The following is a 16457-nucleotide window of genomic DNA, read 5'->3' on the forward strand; positions in this document are numbered from 1 at the left end:
TTTAGACAGTTTCAAACTTCTTATGTAATATTTGTTAGTGTTAATTTGCTTAGTAAAAATTGTCACAAAAAAAACACGTTACATGTCCACTAGAGTTTCTATGTCCGTCATGATTGCAGTCCTGATTCGCATTCTACGTGAAAATGAACGCAATACATGACAAGGCGACAGGGCAGTGATGATGGTGTAGGCTGTGTGATCACGAACGTGTTACCTTCAGTACCACAAGGAATAATAGGTCTTCTGCTTATTGTTGTCATGAAACGCTGTGAAGGAAGCGAGTTGTTTGTACGCGAAAGGTTTGGGAGCACTGCACTCACTGTGCGCAAGCGGGAATGTCACTTACTGTATTTTTCTGTTTCGCGGCATCTCTAGTTAGTTTTTAAAGGCTAATACACTCATGCTAAAACGTTTGAAGCTCCCTAATCGAACGTTTGTTAAACCTTTGTACGGCTTCCACCCTTAACCTTTTGGCCAATTTTTGATGTTTCCAAAATAGGTAAATTATTCTTACTTAATTAGGCGATATAGCCAAACCCAAAATAGCATGAGTCACGGCATACATTTGGTCACTTCACGAAAATCATCAGTATATGTTTTAACTGTCGTTGGAGTAAGCTTGGGCACCTTGTGTAGCCCCTGTCATGATAGGTAAGCTGTAGGGACCAAAGGCTACTTGTGTAGCGGCAGAAAAAGGTGTTTCTGAGGCATGTGGCACTATCTGTATATTATAAGATAACTGCAAAAAACTATTTATATTCTATCCTCCAAAGGTGAAACGAAGTGGTTCTTTAACCAGAAAAATCCTATACTCCTCCATCCCACTTGCTCACTTTCAACTTTTGCATTACTTGCTGTAATAACCCTTTTATTCATCTCGAAAACACCACAAACTTGCAGAGTAAATTATTTTGTTAATTAATACATTGCCGCAACATTTTCAAATGCATTCTAGCTGCAACAGTCACCTGTAAGGCTTACCCACCCATCAAGTTGAATTGCTCAAAGAAGCATATTCAAATTAGAGGCTGAATACATTCAACGTAAGTTTTGTCAGTGTACTATGACGTTGGCGAATTGACTTTCTTAACAATGCGTCCTACATCGGTAATAGCTAAAATATTTTATGATGAAAATTTTGGGTATAGGACGTTCTTATGAATACGGGTCAAGCTTAGCTAAGAATTTAAAACTGCTTACTGCCTTCGACATGCTAGATATACGTGCATTATTATCTTCAAATTTAACTTTCCCTGCTGAATGAACGCGTGGCGTGTATTTAACGTTGTGTCTACGTATGTGGTGCCGAAAGCCGTCGGGGTCTATCAGTTCAAGCTGACGCTATGCGATGAGTGATGCGAACAATTCATTACTTTCATACGAAATATCTTGCTTTTCGCCACTCTCTAGAATCAGAAAGAATTCGCTTCTTATTTTCTTCATCCACTATTCTACGATATTATATAGGCTTGCTGTATATGTAATATCTAGTACGTATTTCTGACTCCCGACTGAAGACTACCCCATTATTTTTTACCAGAGTTTCAATTACAACTCCAAAGCACCAATAAAACAAGATACAGGCCTAACAACAGCGCCAGTTTATTCTTTAGAAGTTAGAAACTTTTCGCGTTTACTTCTCATACACTGCAACCGCCCTCGACGTATACGCTTAACCTAACAATAACATAGAAATAGCTGATCAGTTCGCAAAACAAGAGTGCGCAGCTCATCAGCTGAGATGAAGTAGGAGTGCGATCACTCGAAATCAGCGAAATTCCCACATTGCGGGCCCTTCGAAGCCAACAATGTGAAAATTAAGTGAAACAAGTAAAAGTTAGGAGAGAATAAACACGTGAAAACCAGGTTCAACCAGGGCATTAGGCCGGCTTAAGCTCACAAGCTCAGAAGTTCGAAACCGCCCCACTTTTTAAATGAAAATATGCACTTTCACGCAATGAGGAAAAGGCCAGGCAAGCTGCGAGTCATGTGAAGTTGAGAGTTGCTAGGCTGTCAGGTGATATTCATCAGTGCTAAGAAAGTGTAACAAAACCCTCTACTTAGAGATAACACAATAGTATAGCATGCAATGACAAATTCAGTTCCAATGCAAATGCCAGATAATTTTCATTTGTATATTTACGTAAAACGCTTGATAAAAGAATCGTTAAAAAAGAAGAGGTCATGGGTGCAGCCTCACCGGCAACCACGTGCCCGTAATGCACTTTTTATTCAGAGCAGGATTGACTGCACTGGTGCAATACTTAGCCACTAACTAGTTTATGAAATTATCAATTAACCTTTGGCCATCAGTCCCCAGTGGCTGCGAAGCAACTTTCCAAGGCAGCGGTCACACCTGTGATGTAGCAGAAGGTGCTAAGAATATCTGAGTCCGGACAGGCTGGCATTGGAATCTGAACTTGGCTACCTTCAACGCTAGAACGCTAAATAGGCTATTCTAGCTGTGCTAGTCAAGGAACTAGAGGAGGTTAACTGGGACGCAATAGGGCTCAGTGAAGTTAGAAAAAATGAGGCTTATACAGTGCTGAATACGGACGCGTCCTATGCTACCATGAGTTAGTTGACAGAAAAGAACTAGGGGTGGGATTTTTTATACACAAGAATACCACCGGCAACATAGACGAACACCATAGAATCAGTGAGAGTGTGGCAAGTAACATAACAATGTTTAACAAAAGGTACAAGATGAAAGTGGTACAAACCTACACGCCGACATTGAGTCATAAGGATCATTTGGTTGAAAGCTTTTATGAAGACCTAGAGCCTGCCACTAATAAAGAAAAGACAGTATACTATTCCAATGGGCGACATTATTGCCAAAGTAACCAAAAAAGAGGCAGTAGGCTATGCAGTGGCACAATATTGATCAGCTCTAGAATCGTAAGAGAATTTATTAGTAGAGTTCGCTGGAAGTAATAATTTACGGATATTAAATACTTTACAGGCTGGTCGTAATAGGACGTGGCGAAGACGTAATGACTCAACTAAAAATGAAATCGACATTTTTTTCTGTGTGCACACCCAGGCATCGCACAGGCTGTAAAAATAGTTGGCTAATCTGATGCAGGGACAATGGAATCGTAAGAGCTCGTATTCTCCTAGATTAAAAAAATATCAACGGCATATACTAATACGCAAGAAGCCAATCATTGCGCTAGCGGTGAGAGCGGTGACACGAATTCAGAGTTTCGTTTCAAGACAGATTCAAGGTTCTAAACAACGTAACCGACTATAGCATTGACGCGAAGAACGATAATCGTTTATTGTCATCAAAGAATGTGCAATAGAAGTCGGAGGTAGAGTCACTAGACAGGACCCTGGCAAACCATCTCCGGAGACGAAAAATCCATTTTCAAGAGATGACGAACAATGCATGCCTCAAATTAAAGCAACAATTTAGAAGAGCTAGGGAATGTTTCGAAGTTGACTAATAGGCGTAAGGTAGCCGACGTCGGAAGGTATAACATAGAGAAAATTGAGCAGGCTGTGAAAAACGGCACAAGCCTGAAATCTCCGAAAGCATACTTTTGCATAGGCAAAAATTGGCTTTATGCATTAAGTAACAAGGAAGCCAATAGCATAAACAACATGAAAGGAATAGTTAGGTGGCTGAAGAGTTCTACAGAGAGCTTTACAGAAGAAAAACACAAAAGATGATACTGTGAGAAAGAATAAAAGTCCAGAGCAATTTGATATCCTTTCAGCAATGACAGGGGAAGTAAGGAAATCCCTGGAAGGACTGCAAGGAGGCAAAGCCGCTGGTGAGGATAGGGTAACAATGAACCTCCTGAAAATGGCGGGAAAAGCATGTTAGAAAAACTGGCCACACTATATACAAAGTTGCTCTTGATGAGAAGGGTACCATAATCTTGAAAGAACGCCAAAATTTTTTGAATTCATAGGAAACGAAAAGTCAAGAATTTAAAAATTTACAGGTCGATTAGTTTACTGTCCATTCTCTACAAACTACTTCCAAAAATAATAGCTAATAGAATGAAGGTAACATTAGATTTCAATCAACAAAAAGATCAAGCAGCATTTCAAACAGGCTACTCCCCAACAGACCATACTTATGCTATCAGTTAGGCAATAGAGAAATGCGCGGAATACAACCAACTCCTATACTTAGCTTTCATTGATTACGAGAAGGCGTTTGACTCAGTCGATACATCAGCAGTAATGCAGGCACTACAGAATCAGGGCATAAATGAACCCTACATAAACACATATGAAAGAAATATACATTGAATCTACAGCCACCATAATTCTCCATAAAGAAAGTGACAGAATACCAATAAAAAAGGGTGTAAAGCAAGGAGACACGATCTCTTTGGAGCTGTTTACCGCGCATTTACAAGAGAATTTGAGGGCTCTTGGTTTAGCGCACAACAGAGAACGCGGTGGTCTAGTGGCTAAGGCACTCGGCTGCTGACCCGCAGGGCGCGGGTTCAAATCCCGGCTGCGGCAGCTGCATTTCCGATGGTGGCGGAAATGTTGTAGGCCCGTGTGCTCAGATTTGGGTGCACGTTAAAGAACCCCAGGTGGTCTAAATTTTCGGAGCCCTTCACTACGGCGTCTCTCATAATCATATAGTGGTTTTGGGACGTTAAACCCCACATATCAATCAGGAAGAGTTAGGAATAAAGGGTAATGAAGAATATTTTAGTAATCTGCGATACATTGACGACATTGCCTTGATGAGTATCTGAGGGGACAAATTGCCGCTCATGATTACTGAACTAGACGCGGAAAGCAGAAGAGCAGGTCGGGAAATTATTATGAACAAAACTAAAGTAATGTACAGCAGTCTCGGCTGAAAACAACACTTTGTGATAGGTAGAGAGTTGCTGGAAGTTCTAAAAAATTATGTCTTCTTAGCTCAGGTATAAACACGGAGCCAGACCATAAGAGTAATATTAGTAAAAAATAAGGATGGGGTGGATCACATTCGGCAAGCTTTCTCAAATCGTGGATAGTAATGTGCCACTAACTCTCAATAGGAAGCCATAGAACAGCTGTGTTTTGCCACTACTTGCCTATGGATTAGAAACCTGGAGGCTTACATATAGGGTTGAGCCTAAATTAGAAACGACGCAGTGACCGATGAAAAGTAACACATTAAGTGTAACCTTGAGAGAAGAGAAGTGAGCAGAGGGAGTTAGAGAACAAACCATGGTTAAGGATATCATAGTTGAAATCAAGAAGACGAAATGGACATGGACCGGGCACGTAGCACGTAGGCAGGATAACGGCTGTTCATTAAACGTCACTGACTGAAGTCCCAGTGAAGGCAATCGCACGAAGGGGAGGCAGAAAGATGGTGAGCCGACGAGATTAAAAAGTTCGCCGCTATAACGTGCCTGCAGAAAGCACAAAATTGGGATGTTTGGCGATCCTTTGAGAGGCCTTCACCCTGTAGTTGGCATAGTCAGGATGATCATGGTGATGCTACACGCACTGCTAGTGTCAAATGTATCTCCTCTGCATGGTATAGACACATCCGCTTATTTTTTTTTTTTTTTAGATGAAGGCGATGGTTTTGGATGCCTCGGCTGCACTTTTTTCTCTGGCTATATTAGTGTTACAATGCTGAGTACTTCACAAAGCTAAAAGCAGCCTTTAAAAAGCCTCTAACGTGTTCTGCTTTGCCAGTGTAACATGGACAACGTGTAAACATAATTACACACTTGTTAAAAAGATAAGTGTTACTGATTACAGGAACATAGCATAAAATATAAGCTTAGTGGCAGGAGATATGTGTTGTTGACAGACAACTAATTCAAAGGAAAGTTGTATCGTTCGTATAAGATAGAAAAAGAAACGTCGGGGTGTATTATTAAAGAGAAAACATCGCTCAATCCATCAATCAATCGAGTATTTATTTCAGCTTGTACGGACAAATTGGGGTGGCGAGAAAAAAAAACAGAGAATTCAACGCCGCTTCACGAGCCTCGCCTTCCGTACATGTCAGCAGTAGGCACAAAGCGGAAGACATATATATTACAAGGAAGGTTCCTACTAATGGCTATGCATTTAGAAAAAACAAAACAAAAATAACTTTTAAAACTGGTACAGCAGACATATGTATCCTATTTAGCAACAGTAATGTTAGTACAAAGCAATAACACAGTTTATACAAAGTAGGAAGACATGAACACATTATTACTAAGACTAAACAGATGGCCGAATAATGAGTTTGCAGATGGTAAGATAAGACAAAGTATTTAGCTGCTCATAAATTGAGGTATTTAAAAAGTTTTGCACAATGTGGCTTAACATAGAAAAACCATGATTAGTTCTTCACTTTCGTAGTACGATACTATTTTCTACTCTAATATCATGTAATGAATGGCGAAGTGCAAGTTGAAGAATGGTAGAAAGAAGTGAAAAATTTTTTCTTGTTGTTTTTTATAAAAGCATTGCAATGTGTAGTGAAATAATGTGATTACAGGTACAATATTGTGTTCTAAAAAAACCTGCTCAGTGGGCAAATTATAGAAACTATTATCAGTTGCGTGGATTATTTTCTCTGGCATAGTTTGCAGTTTGATAACGTTTGACAAAGTTCTGTTGCCTCAGGCGAGCACACAGTAGCTAATGTGGAAATAAAAAAACGAATAATAAAAATAAGCTCTGTTTTTGTGGAAAAAATATGTCGGTTACGCGAAGTTCTTCCTATGATTCTTGTGACTGTTGCAAAAAGATTATTAACATGTGCATTCCGTGACAATGTGCTACTGAACATTATTCCTAATGATTTAAACGTGGTTACATACTCAAATACAGTATCACTTAGGTATGGCATGGCATCGTAACAAGACATTCTCCTTACAGCTGTTTACCAATTAGTGTCTTATTGTCTGCCTGTTTGCAGCCGTGTGGTCACAATTGAATTTTGTATAGTGTGACCGCTACATACGCGTCAGAACATTTACTGACCATTTTCTTCTTTCCTTTCTTTTTCTGCTCTGTTTCTTGTCTTTATACTCCCTGCTTCTCTACTTTTTTTCTTTCTTTCTTTCTTTATCAAAAAAAGAAATTGTATCTGCTGGTAGTAATAAGGCAACCCTGTCGCGATCATGTATTAAGCAGAGCTGTTGACTCAGAGAGTGAAACTTTGGCTAAAATTACTAAAACAAAAAAAGGGCGCTAAACCGTAGCGGAGCCGTCGAAAGCCTGTTTGATGGGATAAAGCAACGGGTCGTTTCAAGAAGAAACTTTAGGAGACATGTAGCAAGAAAGAGTGAATGGAAACATTGATATTTTAGCGTTTATTTTGTCATTCTTAAAGACGTAGTTTGAGTTCACAAAGATTAGTTATTTTTCTCTCTCTTGGCAGGTAATTTTAGCAAGCTAACATGATAGTATGATTAAACTCTACCGATCCACGTCTGAAGTCATACCTCATTGGTAGAAAGTTCCTTATTTTAGGTTAAACTATCCACGAAATCCCCTTATGGGCTGCACGACACTTTGCTTTGGTGGTAAGCGTGTATACACTCGATGGACATATCCGGGCCAATCTCTTCCGCGGATAATCGTTCCACCACCCCTTCGACTGCGAAGCACACCCAGACGACTGACGAAGCAAGCAGATGGATGCCAACGTCTATTTAAACAGGTTGAGAAGGCTCGGGCGAAAAGTGGTTCAGAAGCTATTGCCAGCGACATCATCATGGTGAGTAGTGGGAGCTGCGATTGAGGCGCAACTATGTGTGGAGGGAACAAACACTAATAGCGAAAAAACCAAGTTTGATTCAAAGTCGAAGAAATCAATAGTTCAACGAGTGACATTTTTTTCTCCAACAATAATATGTAGGTGTACTGGACAAATAATGTATTATGGGTTTTCTTATTACGCAAAATTTATTTTAGTGCCCTCTGCCTACGCTAAGTGCAGCCCTTGTACTAAATACGTATTCATGACAAGCCCACTTGTTAAATTCGTCTGCGAGCCCCGCCGTGGTGGTCTAGTGGCTGAGGTACTCGGCTGCTGTACCGCATGTCGCGGGATCGAATGCCGGCTGCGGCGGCTGCATTTCCATTGGAGGCGGAAATCATGTAGGCCCGTGTGCTCAGATTTGGGTGCACACTAAAGAACCCCAGGTGGTCGAAATTTCCGGAGCCCTCCACCACGGCGTGTCTCATAACCACATGGTGGTTTTGGGACGTTGAACCTCACATATCTATCAAATTCATCGGCGAAGACACACTCATTCACGTGTTTTATTGTTTGGCGCTTGCTTGCGTTCTCTGTTGTGCGCTAAATTGTTAGGTGAGTTTTATCGTTGGTGAACATCTCCGGAGCAGTGAACAACGGGCAGCGGAACGATGCGAATTACATTTAACGCTATCTGCTTTCGTCGGTAGCTGCGGAATCAATGCGCTGTGCAACGATGCAGTAGTAACAAACAAATGCCTGGTGACCCAAGTCTTCTACATAAGAGGGAATCACAATGGTTGAAAATGCACTGTTCGCTGGACTTTCAATCATCAGTATTCCTGCAGACCAGTTTTTTTTTGAGCAAGCAGTGTCTACTATTCGCGTTATCGGTGAGCAGATTTCGAAGTTATCTATCATAGTACAAATCTCGTGTCTTCATTTGTATACGTCGCAGTAATTTATCAGATTATATGCAAAAAAGGTAAACATAACGCAGGGAGTGTCCACAGATTTTTTGTTCCCATTACCACTTTTTGATGCAATAAGTAATTGTGACCATTGAATAAACTAAATTGTCATTATTTTGGCGAGACTGGGCGTTCCTTATTTCTGTTAAAACAGATGATCAGAAGCATTGTTCATGCTAAATAACCTGCGTAAGTGTGAAACAAATAAGCCACGCTGCAAGTATCACATGTATACGCTGCTACGCTGTCGGTTGCCTTAATTCATCGGTGGAAGATGCAACGAACGGCGAATAAAAGTTCGAAGAATAAGTTTTCTTGTAAAACCCAAGCAAAGTGAACGGTAGTACGCTTAAACATCACTATTTAGTCATGCGATCGTGTTAGATTAGCTGGGGTTGAAGTGCATTCGTGGATTACTCGCCAGCGATTGCCTTAGCACTGGTCTTTAGCGGGCAGGGACCCGTGAAAAGTAAATTGACATCAAATTTTGCGCTGGTGCTCACTAAATGACGTCACTTGTTTACTAGCTACTGAGTCACAACCGCTTTATTTTTTGTTCTGCCACAAGTGTTCTCTCCTCACAGAGATGGCGCTAATCCCCGTGAGCAGCTGATTAGCTGCCGTTTTCTGAATGAATGGGCTTCTGTAGAGCCTTTGCAACCACTCTACATATACCTTTCAGAAGCCACGGAGGAAAAAAAAACGTGGCGAAACTGTCTGAAGTGAGAGCTGCCCGCTTCGAATCTTTAAGCTCTTCGTTGCGCATTGCGTGGGATATTATTTCCACACCGATGGTCGTGTCGACTTTATGTCCTCAAGCTTCAGTGCCAACGTATACATCACAATTTGGTACTGTTTCCGAGTGCTGTACTCGCTTTCAGAGAACTGTAGGCTTAGCAACTGCCGCTATTGGCAGAACATGAGCTCGGTGATCTGCGATAGTGCGAGGGCTACCAAACTTCGGAGTTCATAATAATGTGCGAATGTTTGCTTATTCCTCTTTTTTCTAGGTAGCGTGACCAGTCTGAAAGTCCAAAACTCATTCATCGCTAGCAAAATTATGGAAGATTTATGTTACCATCTACGGCTAAATCTACGAAACCAAACGAGAAAAAGAAAAATCAGCACTTGTTGCCAGACCTGTATTGGCTCCCTCAGCTAAATCTGTTGTGTTATTATACGCGAATCTGATTGCAAAAAAGAGCTTGGCATTTTCTGTCCGCGACGTCTATGGACCCGGCACGGATGGAAGAAATCTGCGACGTGGGGTCACGTGATGCACCATCCGCCACCAAAAAGACGGAGTCGGTCCATCGTGTTGATACACGCCAACGGCAGGGAAAAGTACTTTGCACTGAATGCCGTAGGAGCCACACAGCAGAGCCACACAGCATTCGCACATTATTATGAACTCTGGTGTTCAAAGTTAAGCTTTATGGTATTCCTAAACCTCAGTATTAGTAAGAACATGAAAGCCACTTTTGCAGATTATTTATGTATCCAGAGAGACACAAATTGACGCAATGATGGTGACTGTCAGTGTATAATGAACTAACATTCAGCAATTAACATTTGAATCACGAAAGCAAGCGGACATAATTGTATTTGTATTTGCGTGGCATCGCCGTCAACCCACGCTAGATTTTTCTTTAACTTTTGGGTTGTGGGGGAGCGGCGCACTAGAGATCAGTCGGGCAGAGAAAATGAAAAGAGCGCCCATGGCTCATGGTGACATAAGTTAATGGAAACGATTTAGCTCTCACAGACTGCGAAGCAGGGAAGACGCGAGACAAGTGAGCAAGAATCGCAGCATATATCTTATAGTGGGACCAGACTCGTCCTAAAATAATAGAGCAAACGCTCAAGACACCCACTAAGAAAGGAAACGTACGACACAAGTGCTGACCAAATACTTCGTTATTTTTACATACGCCAACGCATACAAAATAAGCAAGCAGACTTATCGCCCATGCACACACAATAGTTTTAAACTAAAACATGCATCAAGGATGGTCGCGTAATGGCTGTGTCATGACAAGCAATAATACTTAGATAGGTATAGCGAAAAAGAAGTAAAGAAAAAGTAAAAAGGAAAAAGAAGTGCTTTTGCCCTCTAATGATATCCTCATACGAACCAACAAGACCATAATGAAGTTTTATTTTTAGTGACCACAATCGAAGCCAACTAGTAGGGCGAGCCGTAGCTTCACGTGCCACTACCATTTTCTTGGGTATTGCCAATTCTAAAACTTGCTAGTATTTTGATGGAGTTGGCATTTGTGCCTCCGACTTTTACTTTGGCATACGCGGCCTGATCACCACTGCTCACATGTTAGTATTTTGAAGGGAGTTTTCTGCGTCATGTTCACTTTTGCGTCGAAGCAATTTTGCGTCCAAGCTATAAATTTTGCTTCCAAGCTATAACACACGAACGCCACTTTGCTCGCAGCAGCGGCCACGCTTGCAAAATAAGTGATAAGCTCAAAGTTCCAAAGTGTGGGACCAGCTAAAGTAACGACTTCCACAGTTCAAGTTCATTTTGTGTATACCTGGGCGTTCTTTGCGCTGGGCCTTTTTTGTAAAGAAGTAACGTGGAGCAAGTTTCTAGCTGCTTCCTGTCTTTCCAGTGACACTTCATTTTCTTCCCATATCACGTCCATTGCTTCACTCTTAATGTGAAATTGTGATTTAATTTTGTATTTTCATTATTGTTTATGATTTTTGTTTCATTTTTTGTTGCTATTGTGTGTTTTTGATTGACTAAAGTCATTACAGAGCCATTAACTGCTTTGTTGGGCCCACAACAGTGTCATATACACGCACGTACCTGACGAAAAACTGCAATAAACTTTGAACTTCTTCCTGAGGCAAAAACGCTCAAACACACACTACGCCATAAATCACTAAACTTTTGCGAGGTGGGAAATGCATTATACTATTCTGCATCATTCTGCGGAAAAGCAAGGTCCCCACTGCGCGTCTCCAAACCCCCTCGCAATTCAATTCGTGTAAACGTTAGTCTCTCCAGACATGACGCCTGTATATGATGTTTTTTTTTTCGAAGAAGGCGTCTCTCTGTAAAAGAATATTCGACTGTTATGCCCGGGGCCGGCTTCAAATTTCTGCTTATCCCAGATGTTCTTGTTCATTGCACGCTATTGCGATTGCAGACACCGGCGGTAGGATGCAACCACTAACTTTGGTTGTTGTTGTTATCTCATAACAGCTTTCGCTCTAAAGAATGTATGTCATAGCAAGCTTTTCACATATTGAATTCGGCGTGTGCGGTGCGTACCGCCATTAGTTAATTCCGCTTTCGATGACGCGATGGCACCAAACTCGTATATACCACCCATCGCTGTGCTCCCCATCGTTTCCAGACAGATATACAATCAGTTTATAGAGAACACAATGTTGTGTAAGTGGAGCATCAAATAACGTCATTTTAATAAAGTAGGTAGACAGACTTTGACGATTGCAGCTAGGGCCCTGCGCAGTGTTTACGTAGGTGTATCACTCGACCATAAAAGTAGCAACAATTCACTCCCACAGTGATTAACCTCTAAAGCGCTTTTTTTTTTTCAAAACGCACAATTGGGCTTTTATGCTGTCGCGCCGCGCACCCGCTGAACGTGAGATTGGATGCACGCAGCTGAGCGAAGCTTCTGTCTGTGGATTACAAACGCGAACTTCACATGTATGTCATAATCTGACCAGCTGAGCGCCGACAGAGCTTAGCTTCTGGGCACGGGGTTTGGGACGTTGTGTGAAGAAGATCCAGCGTCGTGATTGAGACACAGATGGCGCTCCTTGCATCAGCATAGCTGAGAACGCTGAGGAAAAACGCACGCCTCCTCAGCCTCGTGGTTCGAAAAGGCCCGGCGTTATTTGCACGAGGCGGCCGTCTTGGCTGTCGCACAAAGAGCATCGTTTTGTAAGCAGCCGGAAACAGGTCTCAATAAAGCTTTCGTAACACTGCTTCTTGAGATGTCAGTATGTGACAGGCCTTCTTATCAGTGCGATGGCACACATCTTAAAATACATTCTTTTCTAGAATGTACATCGACCAACAAATACTTCTCAATGTAGGCGCAGACTGTTGCCATTTTTGTAGAAAAAAATTGAATAATTTTCAATATGAAATTTGAAGAAACCTCTCAGAATATTTCAAAATATGAAATCATGTGTTATCTATGACTCCTGTAAATTCGAGAACAATTTCTTACTTGAACATATTGAAAAAATTACGCAACAGTGGAAGCAATAACTGAGTTTCGCAATCCGTCAAGATGGTGCTCCGTGCCTATTATTCACTGAATAGAATAAAAGAGGCGCATGCTTCACGAAAACTCCTACTGCGCTTCTGTCCTTAGCTGAACAATTTGGAGCTGCACCGGCATGAATTTCTCTCGGAATGGAAACACTTATTTTCTGAATGAATTTAGTGACACCAAAGGAACGCTGACGTTGTTTGCTTTTCTTCTCAGAGATTTAAGGGTGCACCACCAAGACATGTTGTTTAATAGTTGTCTCTGTCTTACTGAAATATAAATTTATACGCACTTGGTGTTGTGCGATTATTCAGTGTGAACATGGGGCAATGCGATGGTCAGAAATTGTGCAGACCTCTGCAGGAGAGAAGGAGGAAAACATGCAGGAAGATCAACCAGGTGCGCATCCTGTAGGCTATACTGAGCAGAAATAGTCGAATTAAGAAACGAAAAGATAGAAAAAAGGTGGAGAATGCGTGAATTCTGTGTCAAGTTAAACATAACCGTCTATTTTGCCCGAGGCAAAAAGATTGGATCGTATTTTGACAGTGTAATAGGGCTCAGCATACTGAATTTGCAAAAAAAAACAGTTACGGGAAGTTTATTTGTTAATCTGTGCGAAAGAAAGAAATAGATGTGGGGCCGTCAGCGTATAATCAGGGTGCACCGCTGCAGAATATCAAAAGAGCCACACCTATATATCACTGTATGCCACTCATTCGTGAAAAACATTCTATATTGTGGACCAAATGTTGTTGTTTCACTTACTCACATTAGTTGACGATTGCTAGTTAATCACTGCACTCATACAGCCACAAACAAATACTCTCGTGGGGGTAGTGCCTTAACACCATCGCCGTTATCATTCTCCTCCTTATGCGCAATTGATAGCGGATTCACCGTTCGTGTATTGACTCAGAATAGACGTTGCAAAAAGTGCCTCGGGCTGCTGTCATGCATCCATCACACGATACCCCTTCTTGCTGAGCTGCTGTGTGCATTCGTGGGGCTGAGTGGAAAGAAGAGTGAATGCAAAGCTATCTTTATCCAATATTTCAGTGGCTACTGAGTCTGCCGGTGAACAGCGATGGAATAGCGTCGGTCTCATTGTTGTCATGGAGGCTATACATTGCGCCGTACGCGACTGGCAACGCTTCTCTTTAACCACGGTGCAAGAATACCTTAGGTAAGTGAACGCCGGACTATCCGATGCCCGATAGTGTTCTGCTTCGCCAGGAGCCTGGGAGATGGCGCTACAAACTTTGTCTCGGCTTCGCCTTCCCCCTTCTAGGTGTAGGACCACCTCGTAATGTAAGAAGGAAGCGGTTCTCCTTTATCGTCGCCACAACACCCTCGCTGCTCCATCAGCCTCCGCCTTTATCAACCCCTCTTTCGCGGCGCCGCTCTATGCGTGTTGCGTTGTTGATATCACGCTTATACCCAGTTTTTCTCAAATGTGGAAACCGTCACTTACGTGCCGGATGTACTTTGCGGAATTCGCCAGGAGCCCACCACGGTCCTCTGTCCAGCGAGCCATCTATCGGCATGCTGTAAACGAGAACGTAATTGGTGTCTTCCCGCCAAGCGCTCGCTTGGCGGAAGTATTCCCCCAAAGTATTCTTGCACCGTGCCTTTAACCCATTATCGTTCATTGCCTGATTATTTCTAGATGTCATTTTTGATGTCCCGTCGTTGCCTCATGTGCTGGGATGCGCCACTGCATACAGATGCATAGCTCGAAGAACATACAAAAACTACGTGTCCTTCGAGAAAAAATGCCGCATTTTGTGAACTTAGATTCAATATTCTTCCCATGGTTCTTATAATAAAGTAGGGCCCAGCATGTGTTGGCGAAACCAGTTTCTGTTCAGCGCCCCTCTTGTTTACCTAATCATGAGCTTTCCACTTTTTTCACTGCTGCAAATGTGCACACGGCTATCGGCTATGAGCCTGCCTTTTTAGTAATCTTTCTGGAGAAAAAGAGAAAAAAAGCAGTATTTAGGCAACTTCTCACAGAAATACAAGGGTTCATTTTCGTTAATTTCACAACAATTGAGCATATGAGAAACCTGCTCCTTATTTAGAATTGAAGGCGAGCTGCTATTACGTTCAGTCTGTTTAGCGGGACCCCCTATAAAGCATTGAACTCTAAATATTGTTGATAACTTCTCAATTGTGATGAATTACCAAAATTTATTCCAGTCATAGCCCCATACTTAGAAGGCACACGTGGTCTTTACGATGGGAAGGATGTTACACTTTGTCATCTTTGCTTAGAATGCGGGTGTTTTTTTTTTTTCAACTATAGCTCAAACTGCATATAAAATGTTTCAAGCTTGCTTTGTTTTCTATTTGTTTTGTTTTCATCCTTTTTGGTAGTACCACTAAAACTCAGGTTACCTTTTAATTTTCAGTATGGGCTTTTCCATCGCACGGCGCTCATTGTTATAAATAGCCAACGAACTTAGTAATCAATGACAATCGCTATACTATTATGCAAAAGTATGACTGAGAAAAATTGCAATCAAATGTAGAGTGGGTGCGTAGATGATAAACAAGAAGTATGGCGATGCGTCGAGAGAACTTAGCTCTCCAAAGTCACGCCGTACATTCACACAGAATGTTTGATATCTAGAATTACCTATGGGTTCCGGTGGAATGAATACGCTAATGGATCCGCTTTTCGCAGTATTCTGCAATGAGTATATGCCACTTGTTTACTTACCTAACATGATTTTGGCGGAGAAATACTTTAACTACAGAAGTGAGTTTATATCCTGTCATAATTATGTTGGTCTGGGCTCTGTACACCGTCAAATTACGGAGGTGAGCTTTGTGCCTGATTCTACTGACAAGATTGTTCATATAAACAACAGATCACTTCGATGGCTCGTATGCTTCACTCAAGTGAGTGAAGTTTATTATCAATGCCAACTACCAATAAACTGAGATTGTTTGTTGAGCTGATCACGACCTCCTCTAAATCTATCCCCTACGGTATCATGGTGTCGCATTGCACTTGTTGAATTGACACACGTAGTGCGCTGTTCTCTAAATAGGCCAACTACTGCTTTCAAGCGCAGTACATCTCATGAGCTGGTTTTTATTTCTGTAATAACATGTATCTTCCACAGACTGCACCGGAGCTCTTGCGCGACAGATTATGTTGTCGCCTTGACTGTTTCATTGGTAACTTAACCCTGGCTTTAAAAATCTTTGCGTGAGCAGAAATGACCCTTTCAATTGAATGAATGGCCACTGTCCTTAGGGCAATGCAGTTTTCTTCCTGGCACTATCCTGCCCTCTCGTTCGGCTCATACTCATGTTACGTCTTTCCACAAGAACATTTAGGTCACAAAAGGGCTCTCAATATGCCCAAGTTTTGCATATAGAGATAACCACTTAAGCCTAGACATAGCCACATGAGCAGATCACAACGTGCATTTATTATCTTATTTTTAAATATACGCGTTACAACTATACAAAAAAAAAACTTGTGAATGCTCGGTGCAGATTTCCCCGAAATGATTTAGA

The 16457-nt window shown here is 41.7% G+C and overlaps 1 protein-coding gene across 2 annotated transcripts in view; it reads left to right on the top strand.

Moving 5' to 3' along the window:
• LOC119187640 (G-protein coupled receptor dmsr-1) overlaps nt 1–16457 on the top strand; it is a 951250-nt gene that overhangs the window by 348575 nt on the left and 586218 nt on the right. The gene's annotated exons all lie outside the window — the stretch shown is intronic.

The sequence above is a fragment of the Rhipicephalus microplus genome, chromosome X (genome assembly GCF_043290135.1).
Source record: "Rhipicephalus microplus isolate Deutch F79 chromosome X, USDA_Rmic, whole genome shotgun sequence".
In the NCBI taxonomy this organism is placed as follows: Eukaryota; Metazoa; Arthropoda; class Arachnida; order Ixodida; family Ixodidae; genus Rhipicephalus; species Rhipicephalus microplus.